At 45.0% G+C, this 20,531-nt stretch overlaps 1 long non-coding RNA gene across 1 annotated transcript; it reads right to left on the reverse strand.

Annotated features, from left to right (window-relative positions):
* Window positions 1-16,589: 16,589 nt before the first annotated feature.
* Window positions 16,590-20,016, reverse strand: LOC141172984 (uncharacterized). The gene is made up of 3 exons (XR_012252568.1): window positions 19,858-20,016; window positions 19,054-19,389; window positions 16,590-16,702 (listed from the first exon to the last, which is right to left on the reverse strand). It is a non-coding gene; the product is annotated as an uncharacterized lncRNA (long non-coding RNA).
* Between the last annotated feature and the right edge of the window lie 515 nt (window positions 20,017-20,531).

Here is a 20,531-nt window from a genome sequence, read left to right on the forward strand (position 1 = left end):
ACACCACACAGGAGAGCCGACACATCCTCTATATACTACACCACACAGGAGCGCTGACAGATCCTCGATATACTACACCACACAGGAGAGCCGACAGATCCTCGATATACTACACCACACAGGAGAGCCGACAGATCCTCGATATACTACACCACACAGGAGAGCTAACAGATCCACTATATACTACACCACACAGGAGAGCTGACAGATCCTCTATATACTACACCACACAGGAGAGCTGACAGATCCTCTATATACTACACCACACAGGGGAGCTGACAGATCTGCTATATGCTACACCACACAGGAGAGCTGACAGATCCACTCTATACTACACCATACAGATGAGCTGACAGATCCGCTATATACTACACCACACAGGAGAGCTGACAGAACCTCTATATACTGCATCACACAGGAGACCTGACAGATTCTCTATATACTACCCCACACAGGACAGATCCTCTATATACTACACCAGGGTTCCCCAACTCCAGTCCTCAAGGCCCACCAACAGGTCATGTTTTGAGGATTTCCTTAGTATTGCACAGGTGATGGAATTATTGCCTGTGCAGGTGTTGCAATTATCACCTGTGTAATGCTAAGGAAATCCTGAAAACATGACCTGTTGGTGGGCCTTGAGGACTGGAGTTGGGGAACCCTGTACTACACCACACAGGAGAGCTGAAAGATCCTCTATATACTACACCACACGGGAGAGCTGACAGATCCTCTATATTCTACACCACACGGGAGAGCAGACATATCCTCTATATACTACACCACACAGGACAGATCCTCTATATACTACACCACACAGGAGAGCTGACAGATCCTCTATATACTACACCACACAGGAGAGCTGACAGATCCTCTATATACTACACCACACAGGACAGATCCTCTATATTCTACACCACACAGGAGAGCTGAAAGATCCTTATATACTACACCACACAGGAGAGCTGACAGATCCTCTATATACTACACCACACAGGAGAGCTGACAGATCCTCTATATACTACACCACACAGGACAGATCCTCTATATTCTACACCACACAGGAGAGCTGAAAGATCCTTATATACTACACCACACAGGAGAGCTGACAGATCCTCTATATACTACACCACACGGGAGAGCTGACAGATCCTCTATATTCTACACCACACGGGAGAGCTGACATATCCTCTATATACTACACCACACAGGACAGATCCTCTATATACTACACCACACAGGAGAGCTGACAGATCCTCTATATACTACACCACACAGGAGAGCTGACAGATCCTCTATATACTACACCACACAGGACAGATCCTCTATATTCTACACCACACAGGAGAGCTGAAAGATCCTTATATACTACACCACACAGGAGAGCTGACAGATCCTCTATATACTACACCACACAGGAGAGCTGACAAGTCCTCAATATACTACACCACACAGGAGAGCTGACAGATCCTCTATATACTACACCACACAGTAGAGCGGACAGATCCTCTATATACTACACCACACAGGACAGATCCTCTATATTCTACACCACACAGGAGAGCTGAAAGATCCTTATATACTACACCACACAGGAGAGCTGACAGATCCTCTATATCCAACACCACACAGGTGAGCTGACATATCCTCTATATACTACACAACACAGGAGAGCTGGCAGATCCTCTATATACTACACCACACAGGAGAACTGACAGATCCTCTATATACTACACCACACGGGAGAGCGGACAGATCCTCTATATACTACACCACACAGAAGAGCAGACAGATACTCTACATACTACACCACATAGGAGAGCTGACAGATCCTCTATATACTACACCACACAGGAGAGCTGACAGATCCTCTATATACTACACCACACAGGAGAGCTGACAGATCCTCTATATACTTCACCACACAGGAGAGCTGACAGATCCTCTATATACTACACCACACAGGAGAGCTGACAGATCCTCTATATACTACACCACAGAGGAGAGCTGACAGATCCTCTGTGTACTACACCACATAGGAGAGCTGACAGATCCTCTATATACTACACCACACAGGACAGATCCTCTATATACTGCACCACACATGAGAGCTGACAGATCCTCTATATACTAGACCACACAGGAAAGCTGACAGATCCTCTATATACTACACCACACAGGAGAGCTGACTGATCCTCAATATACTACATCACACAGGAGACCTGACAGATCCTCTATATACTACACCACACAGGAGAGCTGACAGATCCTCTATATACTACACCACACAGGAGAACTGACAGATCCACTATATACTACACCACACAGGAGAGCCGACAGATCCTCTATATACTACACCACACAGGAGAGCTAACAGATCCTCTATATACTACACCACACAGGAGAGCTGACAGATTCTCTATATACTACACCACACCGAAGAGCTGACAGATCCTCTATATACTACAACACACAGGAGAGGTGACAGATCATCTATATACTACACCACACAGGAGAGCTCAAAGATCCTCTATATACTACACCACACAGGAGAGCTGAGAGATCCTCTATATAGTACACCACACAGGAGAGCTGACAGATCCTCTATATACTACAGCACACAGGAGAGCTGACATATCCTCTATATACTACACCACACAGGAGAGCTGACAAATCCTCTATATACTACACCACACAGGAGAGCTGACAGATCCTCTATATACTACACCACACAGGAGAGCTGACAGATCCTCTATATACTACACCACACAGGAGAGCTGACAGATCCTCTATATACTACACCATACAGGAGAGATGACAGATCCTCTATATACTACACCACACAGGAGAGCTGACAGATCCTCTATATACTACACCACACAGGAGAACTGACAGATCCTCTATATATGATACCACACAGGAGAGCTGACAGATCCTCTATATACTACACCACACAGGAGAGCTGAGAGATCCTCTATATATTACACCACACAGGAGAGTCGACACATCCTCTATATACTACACCACACAGGAGAGCTGACAGATCCTCTATATACTACACCACACAGGAGAGCTGACAGATCCTCTATATACTACACCACACAGGAGAGGCGTCAGATCCTCTATATACTACACCACACAGGAGAGCCGATAGATCCTCTATATACTACACCACACAGGAGAGCTGACAGATCCTCTATATACTACACCACACAGGAGAACTGACAGATCCTCTATATACTACACAATACAGGAGAGCTTACAGATCCTCTATATACTATACCACACAGGAGAGCTGAGAGATCCTCTATATATTACACCACACAGGAGAGCTGACAGATCCTCTATATACTATACCACACAGGAGAGCTGACAGATCCTCTATATACTACACCACACAGGAGAGCTGACAGATCCTCTATATACTACACCACACAGGAGAGCTGACAGATCCTCTATATACTACACCATACAGGAGAGTTGACAGATCCTCTATATACTACACCACACAGGACAGATCCTCTATATACTACACCACACAGGAGAGCTGAGAGATCCTCTATATATTACACCACACAGAAGAGCCGACAGATCCTCTATATACTATACCACACAGGAGAGCTGACAGATCCTCTATATACTACACCTCACAGGAGCGCTGACAGATCCTCTATATACTACACCACACAGGAGAGCTGACAGATCCTCTATATACTACACCACACAGGAGAGCTGACAGATCCTCTATATACTACACCACACAGGAGAGCTGACAGATCATCTATATACTACACCACACACGAGAGCTGACAGATCCTCTATATGCTACACCACACAGGAGAGCTGACAGATACTTTATATACTACACCACACAGGAGAGCTGACACATCCTCAATATACTACACCACACAGGAGAGCTGACAGATCCTCTATATGCTGCAACACACAGGAGAGCGGACAGATCCTCTATATACTACACCACACAGGAGAGCTGACCGATACTCTATATACTACACCACACAGGAGAGCTGACAGAACCTCTATATACTACACCACACAGGAGAGCTGACAGATCCTCTATATACTACACCACACAGGAGAGCTGACAGATCCTCTATATACTACACCATACAGGAGAGCTGACAGATCCTCTATATTCTACACCACACAGGAGAGCTGACAGATCATCTATATACTACACCACACAGGAGAGCTGACAGATCCTCTATATACTACACCACACAGGAGAGCTGACAGATCCACTATATACTACACCACACAGGAGAGCTGACAGATCCTCTATATATTACACAACACAGGACAGCTGACAGATCCTCTATATACTACACCACACAGGAGAGCCGACAGATCCTCTATATACTACACCACACAGGAGAGCTGACAGATCCTCTATATACTACACCACCCGGTAGAGCGGACAGATCCTCTATAAACTACACCACAAAGGAGAGCGGACAGATCCTCTATATACTACACCACACTGGAGACCTGACAGATCCTCTGTATATGTGTCACCCTGACCTGGATGCCACAAGTGTAATTAAAGCTGTGTCTGAGAGCAAGCGGGAGGTTCTCTAGTCAGGGGAACATTAGCATGCAATGCCTCCTGTCTCAGGCCAGTAGGGGGAGCTGGCTGCCCCTATAAAAGCTGGTACTGGGGGCAGGGTTAGGGAGAACTGGACGACCTATCTGAGGATTCAGGTCCCAGAGCAGAGAGGGACAGTTGTGTTGCACCTAAGAGGAAGTGTGGCAGGAGGAGAGCCACAAGCCAGAGGCAAGAGGCGAAGAGAGCCTGTCTTGGCAGATAACAGACTTAATCTACCAGACTTTGGTGTCTGAGGCTGGAAGGATTCCACATCCCCCAGCAGAGAACCAGTCCGCAAGGGACTGTATATTCTTAAGAAGCCTGGAGGCCCTGCCACAACCGAAGGGACCAGTAAAGCCGTACAAGGCTGGGAACAGAAAGGAACCCACGTCGCAGGCCATACAGGCGAGAATACACGGAAAGCTGGTAAACGTGGGCTGTTACCCTATAACGAGGAGATAGCCAGAAGGAGCACAGAAAGCACGGTAGGCCTACACCCTCACCCTGACCAGGGCCAATTTCCCCGTTGCTCTCAGACATCCAGGTCCCCTCCTAGCTGGGACTGTTTATGGGTCAGTTTACCTGTTCTAGTAAAGACCCTGGACTGCAACCTGTTGTCTGCGTGATCCTTGCTCCTCCAGCACTATCAGCACTGGGACTCTCACTACCATCACTCCCAACATCCACTACACTGCCCTGGGGCCGCACTCTTCCCGTGGGGAGTCACACCATCCCAGCTGCACACCTCATCAGCCCCAGCGGTCTGCCTTGCAGCGGCGGTACCTAATGACCGCAAATCCACGGGTGGCGTAGTCGGACATTATCAGCAGAACATAGCAGACTACCATTGGCCTGACCACCCTGAGCCACAGAACCGGGTCGCCACTACTACCCCCATCGTCTCCCTATTGCCCGGATCTGAGTGCCCCACGGCCCAGGGGGCGAGTCATATATTACACCACACAGGAGAGATAACAGATCCTCTATATACTACACCACACTGGAGAGCTGACAGATCCACTATATACTACACCACACAGGAGAGCTGACAGTATCTCTATATACTACACCACACAGGAGAGCTGACAGATCCTCTATATACTACACCACACAGGGGAGCTGACAGATCTGCTATATGCTACACCACACAGGAGAGCTGACAGATCCACTCTATACTACACCATACAGGGGAGCTGACAGATCCGCTATATACTACACCACACAGGAGAGCTGATAGATCCTCTATATACTACACCACACAGGAGAGCCGACAGATCCTCTATATACTACACCACACAGGAGAGCTGACAGATCCTCTATATACTGCATCACACAGGAGAGATAACAGATCCTCTATATACTACACCACACTGGAGAGCTGACAGATCCTCTATATACTACACCACACAGGAGAGCTGACAGTTCCTCTATATACTACACCACACAGGAGAGCTGACAGATCCTCTATATACTACACCACACAGGGGAGCTGACAGATCTGCTATATGCTACACCACACAGGAGAGCTGACAGATCCACTCTATACTACACCATACAGGGGAGCTGACAGATCCGCTATATACTACACCACACAGGAGAGCTGATAGATCCTCTATATACTACACCACACAGGAGAGCCGACAGATCCTCTATATACTACACCACACAGGAGAGCTGACAGATCCTCTATATACTGCATCACACAGGAGAGCTGACAGATTCTCTATATACTACACCACACAGGACAGATCCTCTATATACTACACCACACAGGAGAGCTGAAAGATCCTCTAAATACTACACCACACGGGAGAGCTGACAGATCCTCTATATTCTACACCACACGGGAGAGCTGACATATCCTCTATATACTACACCACACAGGACAGATCCTCTATATACTACACCACACAGGAGAGCTGACAGATCCTCTATATACTACACCACACAGGAGAGCTGACAGATCCTCTATATACTACACCACACAGGAGAGTTGACACATCCTCTATATACTGCACCACACAGGAGAGCTGACAGATCCTCTATATACTACACCACACAGGAGAGCTGACAGATCCTCTATATACTACATCACACAGGAGAGCTGACAGATCCTCTATATACTACACCACACAGGAGAGCTGACAGATCCTCTATATACTACACCACACAGGACAGCTGTCAGATCCTCTATATACTACACCACACAGGAGAGCTGACAGATCCTCTATAAACAACACCACAGACGAGAGCTGACAAGTCCTCTATATACTACACCACACAGGAGAGCTGACTGATCCTTTATATACTACACCACACAGGAGAGCGGACATATCCTCTATATACTACACAACACAGGAGAGCTGGCAGATCCTCTATATACTACACCACACAGGAGAGCTGACAGATCCTCTATATACTACACCACACAGGAGAGCTGACAGATCCTCTATATACTACACCACACAGAAGAACTGACAGATCCTCTATATACTACACCACACGGGAGAGCGGACAGATCCTCTATATACTACACCACACAGAAGAGCCGACACATCCTCTATATACTACACCACACAGGAGAGCGGACAGATCCTCTATATAATACACCACACAGGAGAGCTGACAGATCCTCTATATACTACACCACACAGGAGAGCTGACAGATCCTCTATATACTACACCACACAGGAGAGCTGACACATCCTCTATATACTACACCACACAGGAGAGCTGACAGATACTCTACATACTACACCACACAGGAGAGCTGACAGATCCTCTATATACTACACCACACAGGAGAGCTGACAGATCCTCTATATACTACACCACACAAGAGAGCTGACAGATCCTCTATATACTACACCACACAGGAGAGCTGACAGATCCTCTATATAATACACCACACAGGAGAGCTGACAGATCCTCTATATACTACACCACACAGGAGAGCTGACAGATGCTCTATATACTACACCACACAGGAGAGCTGACAGATCCTCTGTGTACTACACCACACAGGAGAGCTGACAGATCCTCTATATACTACACCACACAGGACAGATCCTCTATATACTGCACCACACATGAGAGCTGACAGATCCTCTATATACTACACCACAGAGGAAAGCTGACAGATCCTCTATATACTACACCACACAGGAGAGCTGACTGATCCTCAATATACTACACCACACAGGAGAAATGACAGATCCTCTATATACTACACCACACAGGAGAACTGAAAGATCCACTATATACTACACCACACAGGAGAGACGACAGATCCTCTATATACTACACCACACAGGAGAGCTAACAGATTCTCTATATACTACACCACACCGAAGAGCTGACAGATCCTCTATTTACTACAACACACAGGAGTGGTGACAGATCATCTATATACTACACCACACAGGAGAGCTCAAAGATCCTCTATATACTACACCACACAGGAGAGCTAACAGATCCTCTATATACTACACCACACAGGAGAGCTGACAGATCCTCTATATACTACAGCACACAGGAGAGCTGACATATCCTCTATATACTACACCACGCAGGAGAGCTGACAAATCCTCTATATACTACACCACACAGGAGAGCTGACAGATCCTCTATATAATACACCACACAGGAGAGCTGACAGATCCTCTATATACTACACCACACAGGAGAGCTGACAGATGCTCTATATACTACACCACACGGGAGACCTGAGAGATCCACTATATGCTTCACCACACAGGAGAGCCAAAAGATCCTTTATATACTACACCACACTGGAGAGCTGACAGATCCTCTATATACTACACCACACTGAAGAGCTGACAGATCCTCTCTATACTACACCACACAGCAGAGCTGACAGATCCTCTATATACTACACCACACAGCAGAGCTGACAGATCCTCTATATATTACACCACACGGGAGAGCGGACAGATCCTTTATATACTACACCACACTGGAGAGCGGACAGATCCTCTATATACTACACCACACAGGAGAGCTGACAGTTCCACTATATGCTTCTCCACACAGGAGAGCTGACAGTTCCACTATATGCTTCTCCACACAGGAGAGCCGACAGATCCTTTATATACTACACCACACTGGAGAGCTGACAGATCCTCTATATACTACACCACACTGAAGAGCTGACAGATCCTCTCTATATGCTACACCACACAGGAGAGCTGAAAGATCCTCTATATACTACACCACACAAGAGAGCTGACAGATCCTCTATATACTACACCACACAGGAGAGCTGACAGATCCTCTATATACTACACCACACAGCAGAGCTGACAGATCCTCTATATACTACACCACACGGGAGAGCGGACAGATCCTTTATTTACTACACCACACAGGAGAGCGGACAGATCCTCTATATACTACAACACACAGGAGATGTGAAAGATCCATTATATACTACACCGCACAGGAGAGCCGACAGATACTCTATATACTCGTACTACACCACACAGGAGAGCTGACAGATCCTCTATATATTACACTACACAGGAGAACAGACAGATCCTCTATATACTACACCACACAGGAGAGCTGACAGATCCTCTATATATTACACAACACAGGAGAGCTGACAGATCCTCTATATACTACACTACACCACACAGGAGAGCTGACAGATCCTCTATATACTACACCACACAGGAGAGCGGACAGATTCTCTATATACTACAACACACAGGAGAGCTGACAGATCCTCTATATACTACAACACACAGGAGAGCTGACAGATTCTCTATATACTACACCACACAGCAGAGCTGACATATCCTCTATATACTACACCACACAGGAGAGCTGACAGATCCTCTATACACTACACCACACAGGAGAGCTTACAGATCCTCTATATACTATACCACACAGGAGAGCTGACAGATTCTCTATATACTACACCACACAGGAGAGCTGACAGATCCTCTTTATACTACACCACACAGGAGAGCTGACAGATCCTCTATATACTACACCACACAGGAGAGCGGACAGATCCTCTATATAGTACACCACACAGGAGAGCCGACAGATCCTCTATATACTACACCACACAGGAGAGCTGACAGATCCTCTATATACTACACCACACAGGAGAGCTGACAGATCCTCTATATACTACACCACACAGGAGAGCTGACAGATCCTCTATATACTACACCACACAGAAGAGCTGACAGATCCTCTATATACTACACCACACGGGAGAGCTGACAGATCCTCTATATACTACACCACACAGGAGAGCCAACAGATCCTCTATATACTACAACATACAGGAGAGGTGACAGATCCTCTATATACTACACCACACAGGAGAGCTGACAGATCCTCTATATACTACACCACACAGGAGAGCTGACAGATCCTCTATATACTACACCACACAGGAGAGCAGACAGATCCTCTATATGCTACACCACACAGGAGAGCTGATAGATCCTCTATATACGATACCACACAGGAGAGCTGACAGATCCACTATATACTACACCACACAGGAGAGCTGACAGATCCTCTATATACTACACCACACAGGAGAACTGACAGATCCTCTATATACTACACCACACAGGATAGCTGACAGATCCCCTATATAAGACACATCACAGGAAAGCTGACATATCATCTATATACTACACCACACAGGAGAGCGGACAGATCCTCTATATACTACACCACACAGGAGAGCTGACAGATCCTCTATATACTACACCACACAGGAGAGCTGACAGATCCTCTATATACTACACCACACAGGAGAGCTGACAGATCCTCTATATACTACACCACACAGGAGAGCTGACAGATCCTCTATATACTACACCACACAGGAGAGCTGACAGATCCTCTATATACTACACCACACAGGAGAGCTGACAGATCCTCTATATACTACACCACACAGGAGAGCTGACAGATCCTCTGTGTACTACACCACACAGGAGAGCTGACAGATCCTCTATATACTACACCACACAGGACAGATCCTCTATATACTGCACGACACATGAGAGCTGACAGATCCTCTATATACTACACCACACAGGACAGATCCTCTATATACTACACCACACAGGAAAGCTGACCGATCCTCTATATACTACACCACACAGGAGAGCTGACAGATCCTCTATATACTACACCACACAGGAGAGCTGACAGATCCTCTATATACTACACCACACAGGAGAGCTGACAGATCCTCTATATACTACACCACACAGGAGAGCTGACAGATCCACTATATACTACACCACAGAGGAGAGCAGACAGATACTCTATATACTACACCACACATGAGAGCTGACAGATCCTCTATACACTACACCACACAGGAGAGCTTACAGATCCTCTATATACTATACCACACAGGAGAGCTGACAGATTCTCTATATACTACACCACACAGGAGAGCTGACAGATCCTCTTTATACTACACCACACAGGAGAGCTGACAGATCCTCTATATACTACACCACACAGGAGAGTGGACAGATCCTCTATATAGTACACCACACAGGAGAGCCGACAGATCCTCTATATACTACACCACACAGGAGAGCTGACAGATCCTCTATATACTACACCACACAGGAGAGCTGACAGATCCTCTATATACTACACCACACGGGAGAGCTGACAGATCCTCTATATACTACACCACACAGGAGAGCTGACAGATCCTCTAAATACTACACCACACAGGAGAGCTGACAGATCCTCTATATACTACACCACACAGGAGAGCTGACTGATCCTCTATATACTACACCACACAGGAGAGCTGACAGATCCTCTATATACTACACCACACAGGAGAGCTGACAGATCCTCTATATACTACACCACACAGGAGAGCTGACAGATCCTCTATATACTACACCACACAGGAGAGCTGACAGATCCTCTATATACTACACCACACAGGAGAGCTGACAGATCCTCTATATACTACACCACACAGGAGAGCTGACAGATCCTCTATATACTACACCAAACAGGAGAGCTGACAGATCCTCTATATACTACACCACACAGGAGAGCTGACAGATCCACTATATACTACACCACACAGGAGAGCGGACAGATACTCTATATACTACACCACACAGGAGAGCTGACAGATCCTCTATACACTACACCACACAGGAGAGCTTACAGATCCTCTATATACTATACCACACAGGAGAGCTGACAGATTCTCTATATACTACACCACACAGGAGAGCTGACAGATCCTCTTTATACTACACCACACAGGAGAGCTGACAGATCCTCTATATACTACACCACTCAGGAGAGCGGACAGATCCTCTATATACTACACCACACAGGAGAGCCGACAGATCCTCTATATACTACACCACACAGGAGAGCTGACAGATCCTCTATATACTACACCATACAGGAGAGCTGACAGATCCTCTATATTCTACACCACACAGGAGAGCTGACAGATCCTCTATATACTACACCACACAGAAGAGCTGACAGATCCTCTATATTCTACACCACACGGGAGAGCTGACAGATCCTCTATATACTACACCACACAGGAGAGGTGACAGATCCTCTATATACTACACCACACAGGAGAGCTGACAGATCCTCTATATACTACACCACACAGAAGAGCTGACAGATCCTCTATATTCTACACCACACGGGAGAGCTGACAGATCCTCTATATACTACACCACACAGGAGAGCCAACAGATCCTCTATATACTACAACACACAGGAGAGGTGACAGATCCTCTATATACTACACCACACAGGAGAGCTGACAGATCCTCTATATACTACACCACACAGGAGAGCTGACAGATCCTTTATATACTACACCACACAGGAGAGCGGACAGATCCTCTATATGCTACACCACACAGGAGAGCTGATAGATCCTCTATATACTGCACCACACAGGAGAGCTGACAGATCCTCTATATACTACACCACACGGGAGAGCAGACAGATACTCTATATACTACACCACACGGGAGAGCTGACAGATCCTCTATATGCTACACCACACGGGAGAGCTGACAGATCCTCTATATACTACACCACACAGGAGAGCTGACAGATCCTCTAAATACTACACCACACAGGAGAGCTGACAGATCCTCTATATACTACACCACACAGGAGAGCTGACTGATCCTCTATATACTACACCACACAGGAGAGCTGACAGATCCTCTATATACTACACCACACAGGAGAGCTGACAGATCCTCTATATACTACACCACACAGGAGAGCTGACAGATCCTCTATATACTACACCACACAGGAGAGCTGACAGATCCTCTATATACTACACCACACAGGAGAGCTGACAGATCCTCTATATACTACACCACACAGGAGAGCTGACAGATCCTCTCTATAGTACACCACACTGTAGATACTATATATCCTCTAGGTAAAGATTGTAGTCAGTAGATGCACTGCATTTGTGCAGTAATTAACTCAGCAAGCAATATCTGTTGAGGGCCATGCTTCACTAGGCACTTTTATTGCTGACGTCTCCTATTGGTGAGTTAGGCAGGTACTAATCCAATTGAAGTCTATCCCTCCTGACTTTCCTGTATACACGCATACTTGTCTGAGGATGCATTTTTAATTTTTAATGTTGAACACTATTCTGTGAGAGTGGCATACAGATCCATAGACTTAAAGAAGTCCTCCCATCTATATTTGTTTTATTAAATGTCTGTGTACATGTGTGTAATGTAGTGTGAGTGTGTTAGTATACCCACCTCTCGGCGCTCTGTCCTCTTTTCCATGACGTTACCGCCTTTGCAACTCTCCATGTCAGACCGCTGTCTTTGTGTCTTTTACAATGAAGCCTATGCTGAGAACTTGGCTCACAACCTGGTTTCATAGACTTGCATTGTAAAGGAGATTTCCGGCTCACGCATAGCACATAGAACGAGCCAGCTAGTGGCAATTGCGTTGACATCACTGAGAAGAGGAGAATAACATTTGCAGTTGGTGAGTATATTGACCCCTCCACCAACTTGTGATTTTCCGTTTTTGCGCTCTTGTTTTTTTTGCTCCCCTTCTTCCCAGAGCCATAACTTTTTTTATTTTTCCATTATTATGGCCATATGAGTGCTTTTTTTTTGAGGGACGAGTTTTACTTTTGAGTGACGCCATTGATTTAACTATATAATGTACTGAGAAACGGGAAAAATATTCCAAGTGTGGTGAAATTGCAAAAGAAGTGCAATTTCTCAATTGTTTTTTGGGTTTTTTATTTACCATCTTCACTAAATCCTAAAACTTGCCTGGAAATATGATCCACCAGGTCGGTACGAGTTCACAGAATCCAAACATGTATGGGTTCTTTTTGAAAAAAAAAAAATCCAAAATTTCTAAGAAAAAAAAATTTGCTTATGTCACTATTTTCCAAGACCTGTAACGTCTCCATTTTTCGAGATCTTGAGCCGGGTAAGGGTTTATTTTTTTGGCCCTGAGCTGATGTTTTTCTTCATACCATTTTGTGGTAGATACGATATTTTTATTGCAATGTTGCGGTAGTAAAAAAAAATCGTAATTCTGGAGTTTCAAATTTTTTTTAGATACACAGTTTACCGATCAGATTAATTTACTTCATATTTTGATAAATCAGACATTTCTGAATGCAGTGATATCAAATATGTGTATTTTTATTTTTTTTAATGGTTTTATTTTAAATGTGGCAAAAGGGGGGTGATTTGAACGTTTGTGTTTTTTTTTATTCTTCTAATATTTTTTAAAACTTTTTTTTCTTAATTTTTACTGACTTCAATAGTCCCCTTAGGAGACGTGACGCTGCGATCATTCGATCACCTGTGCTACACATAGTAATACACGTACACATAATAATAAAACATACGTACATTGTAGATACTCTTTAACGAAGTAATTATAATGGGAAAATAAAGGGGTTTTTTTATCATTTTTTTCTTTCTTTAACAGTTATGAATAGAGATGGGCGAACCTGAACGGTAAAGTTCAGGGTCCGTACCGAACACCTAGTGTCCGTGCATGGCCCCCAAACACGGAAGTCTGTGTTACTGTTTGAGTTTGGCAGACTGTGAGGAGTGTAACACATCACCATACCTTTTCTTACCAGTGTCCTGGGGCTGCGTTAACCAAACATTGACCTCATCCTGAGGAGCCACCTTTAATAAAGATTCTGTAAAACAAATGTTGGGTTATGTGGGTTGGCCACAGCTTTATATTTAACCAAAAGACCACCGTACATACATTGCCAAAAAACCTTCCTCGTTCCTTCTCATTTTCTGCTTTTTAACCAACAATAAAAAACCAAAGGCCAACCGCTGGTTTACAGCGGGCGTTGCCAATAAAACTTATCGAGCATGGACGAGAACAGCCACGGCGGAAGGCAATGTATACCTACATTGAATTCCGACCAACCCCACCCGAAAATAATAACACCCTTTTCAATCCATCCTGTAGACCTGACAAAAAATATCCATACCTATCTCATTAAGATGAACCCCATCACTCCTAAGTAAATCCTTGTTGCCCCCTTTTAACTCCATATGTCTCACTGCCACCCCGCCCAAAGCCTGAACGTGTTTTGAAATCCTAACGTTCAACAATCGTCTTGCTCGCTCGACCCCAGCTACGCTCCTGGCCTCTCGCCAATTGCTTCTAGGCACAATTTCTGACCATACTATCGTTGCACTTTAAAAGAATTTTTTAAATCTGTCAAAATCCTGCTTCATCAAGGACAACAAATGTCCTACCTTCACCTTGCACAGGTCATTACCCCCTATGTGAATTATCAAAATTAACTTGCCTCCAAACTGTTGGCTGTATTGTACCAACATAGGCAGCACCTGTGTCCATCGAAGACCTCTGACTCCCTTCCAAAAGACTGAAACTTGTGAAGATCCCAAATTAAGACCCAATGGATGGATACCTGCTCTTTTTTCCATCCCAAAAATGCAAGAATGTCCTATTACAAAAACCGTTTGTTTCGGCACGAAACCTGAAACAGAAAGAGACAAAACGACTAACCATAGAATCAAAATGCTATGCCAACTATAAAAACACTTGATGTTTACCATAAACATAACATCTATATCACTAAATCGGGACAGATGTATCTTCTAAAACAATCCGATTTTCATCTACATAGTGCTTTGTCTTCCCTTGATGACATACCTCACGCGTCTGCTGTCGTCGCTGCGCCTATGCTAAAAGAGTGTGTCCCAAATTCCGGGGGATCTAATCCTAATTCACCAATAGCCTTTTTAAAAGCTGCTGAAAATTGGTAACGAGTCATAGGTGTGCTATCCCTGTGTAACAAGAAAAAACTACCTTCACTTCTGATCGCTATATACTCCTTTATCAATTTTACTGGGCAGAAATCAGTCTGTAACTCATTAAGAGATAACCAAGTACCCCGTCCAAACACATCCGTCTTAGATCTTCTGATACATATTTTTAATATTCTCCTGCAAATCACCACGTCCGACACCAACAGCCCGTTTATTGCTTTCTTTGAATGTGGAACTAACTCTCCAATCCTTAATGCTCCGAAAAATGCCAATGAGAAAGCTGCTCTAAATAGCGACACCTCCTCCATGTCCCTACAAATCACATCCATAATACGCATCAATTTAACTAATAATTGATAAGATATGGGGCGGCTCTTGTCCAAAACCACTGTCTCCTTGCGCCATCCTTTTACTATTTGTCGCACCGCGAAAAATTTTGTCACATCCCTTTTATCCTGCAATTTTAGAAAGAAAGCTATGCCAGATAGACACTTTGTCACCTTGCTTGCAGAAGCACCCACCTGCCTTAAAACTCTTAAGTAATCCAAAGTTACCGATAACAAATCCATAGACTCATCAGGAACTTTGCCGTTTGAACATACTAACCAATCCATCCACGCTCTTTCGTGTCCTCGCCACGTATCAGCCGATACCGAATTCCTTACTAAATCTCCAAGTTCCCCTCTACTGTGCTCCACAAGAAATGAGGATCCGGATCCGCTGATGGATGAAGTTCCCCAAAAACCTGCATTTGAGGACGAGATAGAGCATCAGCCACAACATTTTGTGATCCTGGAACATGTTTAGCCCTAAACCAAATATTCTGTTGCAGACACCTGAGCAATAAGTGTCTTATCAAAGCTAAGACCGGTGGAGATGACGACGTTTGTGAATTAATGGCCTATACGACTGCCATGATATCTGTCCAGCAGCAAATCCTTTTACCACTAAACTGCTTACCCCAAACTTCCAAAGCCACCACTATTGGGAATAACTCTAATAGTGCAATATTCTTGATCAGACCTAAATCACACCAATGCTGCGGTCATTGCTCCCTACACCACTGATTACCAAAAATCGCTGCAAATCCATCCCCTCCCGCTGCATCCGTGAATAAGCCCATATCATCACTAGAGACCTCCTCCTCTTGAAATAACGTTCTGCCATTAAATGTGAGCAAAAATTCTTTCCAGACGAATAAATCATCCTTTATATCCCGTGTCACCCTAATAAAGTGATGCGCTTGCCCAATGCCCCTGGTTGCAAGAGACAATCTACTGGAAAAAACTCTGCCCATTGGTATCACTTTACAAGTGAAATTCAACAAACCTAACAAAACCTGTAATTGGTGTAGGGTACCTTTTTTAGAACTGCTAACCTGATCCACCCAAAACTGCAATTTCTCAACTTTCTCCATGGACAACCGCAAAACAAACTGCTCCATGTCGATCTCTATCCCTAAAAACGTCAAACAACTCACTGGGCCCTCTGTCTTCTCCTCTGACAAAGGGACACCCAATGTCTTCATCAACTTACAAAAAGTATGTAACAAGTACGGACAAATCTGGGAATCACCTGGACCTACGAACAAAAGATCATCAATATAATGTGTCAAGGAACATAACCCAGTCTCCCACTTCTGCAACCATTCTAAAAAACAACTAAACATTTCAAAATAAAAACAAGATATAGAACATCCCATTGGTAGGCACATATCTACAAAAAAACTCTCCATCCCGATGGCAACCCAATAAGTGTATACAGTCCAAATGTATTGGCAAGAGCCTAAAGGCTGTTTCAATGTCTGACTTTGCTAATTTAGCGCCTTTACCTGCTTGTTTGACCAAGAAGATTGCCCTATCAAAACATGTATATTTCCCCCTTGCTTCCTCTTTCGATTTACCATCGTTGACGGATAGCCCTTGTGGAAATGACAAATGATGAATGAGGCGGTACTTGCCAGGCTTCTTCTTTGGTACTAAACTCAGAGGAGACACTCTCTGGTTTTCAACTGGAGGGACCGAAAATGGTCCCGCCATTCTGCCAAGCTCCACCTCCTTCATCAGTTTCTCCTTCACTATATCCTTTTTATCTTCAATTGACTTTAAGTTTGAACTGAACAGAGACACTGCTGAAAACTGAAAAGGTATCCTGAAATCCTCACAAAACCCCTCCTGCAGGACCTTTGCTTCCTCCCTCTTAAGATACCAATCTAGCCAATACAGTAGAGCTTCCTTTTTCACTGGTGTTCTCATTTGCACCGTCAGAGCCCACTCTGGTATACTGTTTTTGTCTCCGGAAATACCGCAATGCGGCATGTGCTCCCCCACATTCTGTGCATTCATGCTTAAATTTGCACGTGGCATAAAATCGGCAGTGTTCCTCATTGTATAACCAACATGTTCCGCTAGGCTTTGGTGTAGCTGACACATGGGACTGACTGGTGGAAGATGAGCTAACAGGAAAGGACTGCTGTTGTGGTCTCTGGGCCAAAATTAATTGAATCCATACATCCGTTGTTTTTGTTGCCCAACCGACCCCTGAACATAGTGCCATGCGTTGGCGGAACTCCTCATCGTATTTCCACCAGGCCGATCCCCCGTGTAACTTATGGGCACTAAATATGGTGTCCATGTAAACCATCAATTCAGGACCTTTTTTCGGCTGTAACCGACAGGTCTCATGAGCCAAGACAAGAAAAGCGTGTAACCAATTCCCGAATGTCTTGGCCACTTAAAACTTTTTGTTGTTCCTTTCAAAAGAACATTAAGGAACGTTCAATAGTCACCTGATCAGCAGAAACAAGAGACCAAATATCAAAATATTCACCGCGCCTGATCTTCTCCCTTGTTTCCTCGACCAAGTGAGCACCCAAAGGCGCTACTCCGCAATAAATGGAGTCCCTGAAAATCAAACCCTGTGTTATAGAATCCACCAAAGGCTGAGGAGGTCACTCCCCACCCGGTGTTAATGGTGGGTTACACTGCCCACTTTCCTGTTCCAAACTTATCACATTTTTTAAAACCGTAACTAAATGCTTATTTGTATTATGTGTTTGAAGTGGTGTGGACCATGCCCGTAGCATGGGACACTCACTCTCCATACGACTCCCGATCTGTGTACTTGATGTTTCACCGGCCGGCTCCCTGAGTTGTATATCCAGCTCTGTTCTCTGTGTTGAAACTCCCGTCACCGACCGTGCAAATGCTCCATCTCCCCGTTTCGCGAAACGATCACCCTTGCGTCTGCAAGGAACCATGTGCCGCCTATGCCGTGCTTTTTCAGGTAAAGAGACCAAAGTGCCAGACTGAGAGGATGAGGGGCTATCGACTGGTGAAGTTCTTTTCCTCTCATGTCGTCTTCTACCGTAACTGCGATGTCCCCTTCTCACACTCCGTCTCTGCGTCTCCCTTTCCATAATTCTGCCGAACCCTGCAAAAGAATGATCCAAAGACTAAATTGATTCCGAAATATCTCCGTTCATGCGATGAGAGCGGCAACTTCCGCGAACATCCCTACCCGATATACTATTCACTTTTTTATAACATTCAGCTCCACATCTATATGTGGACCGAGCTCTATTTGTTGTGTGATCAGAAACACAACCCTTGCCTTGACTATTGATCAAATTGCTCCTACTTGAGGAAGGCACTCTTCTACCCATTGATTCTTCTCTTCCTGACATCTGTTCTGTGTCCATTTGTATATTACTTTCCATCTGCATAACTCCTGAAGGTGTTAACATTGTATTGCCTGCTGTCACATCCAACCTCCAGTTGTCTAGGCAGCCTACTCCTCCCCTTGTCTCCTCTCTCTGGCTGTGTATACCAGCTTCCCCCTTACTTATATCATTAAACTGCTCCCTGTGCTGTAGCAGCAATACATTGTCCTCCTGCTCACCAAACTTCTACAGCTCAGCTGCATTCATCTCCGGTCCAGTCCTGGTAGATGAACTGTGCTCTCTCCGCTGATGTCATCCATGGGAGCTCGATGTCTTCCTGTACATGGACCTGGACATGGGCTAAGACGTGTTGGAGGCCTTGCACGCCCTCTGGGACGAACCCTGCTGTAATCTGATGTCCTGTGTTTCACCCACAGCCTCCGGGGGTTGAGGGGGGTTAGCTATAAATGCCTGCATCCAGCCGACTCCTTCCTGGGCATTTTTCTCCCTTAAAAGCTCTTTCAAGCCTGACATCTTCTTTCTTCTTGTCAGGTAAGACGCTGTGTGACTGATCTTTGCCGCCTTTCCCTCGTGTGTATAACCATTTGAATACCAAGCCCCCAAATCTATGTGCAGCCCCAACCACTTCCCGCACTATTATTTAGCCCTCAAGGGACACACCACCAACTCCCTCATAGTCCTAGGCCCTGTGTCATCTGTGTGACAGTGCGAAAAACACTGGCTCTGATCGGCGTTATGTGTTCATTACCGCAGGTCAGAGCGCTGCAGTTTCCTCTCTGTCACATAGATGACAGCATGTGAGCCAGCAGCTCTGACCGGCAGTAAAAAGGTTACCGCCAGTTACAGTACTACTGTCATCATCCTACGCCTGCTCTCACTCATAGCAGTGAGA

This window comes from Phyllobates terribilis, unplaced genomic scaffold (genome assembly GCF_046119375.1).
Source record: "Phyllobates terribilis strain yellow unplaced genomic scaffold, ASM4611937v1 Scaffold_12__6_contigs__length_324123572, whole genome shotgun sequence".
In the NCBI taxonomy this organism is placed as follows: Eukaryota; Metazoa; Chordata; class Amphibia; order Anura; family Dendrobatidae; genus Phyllobates; species Phyllobates terribilis.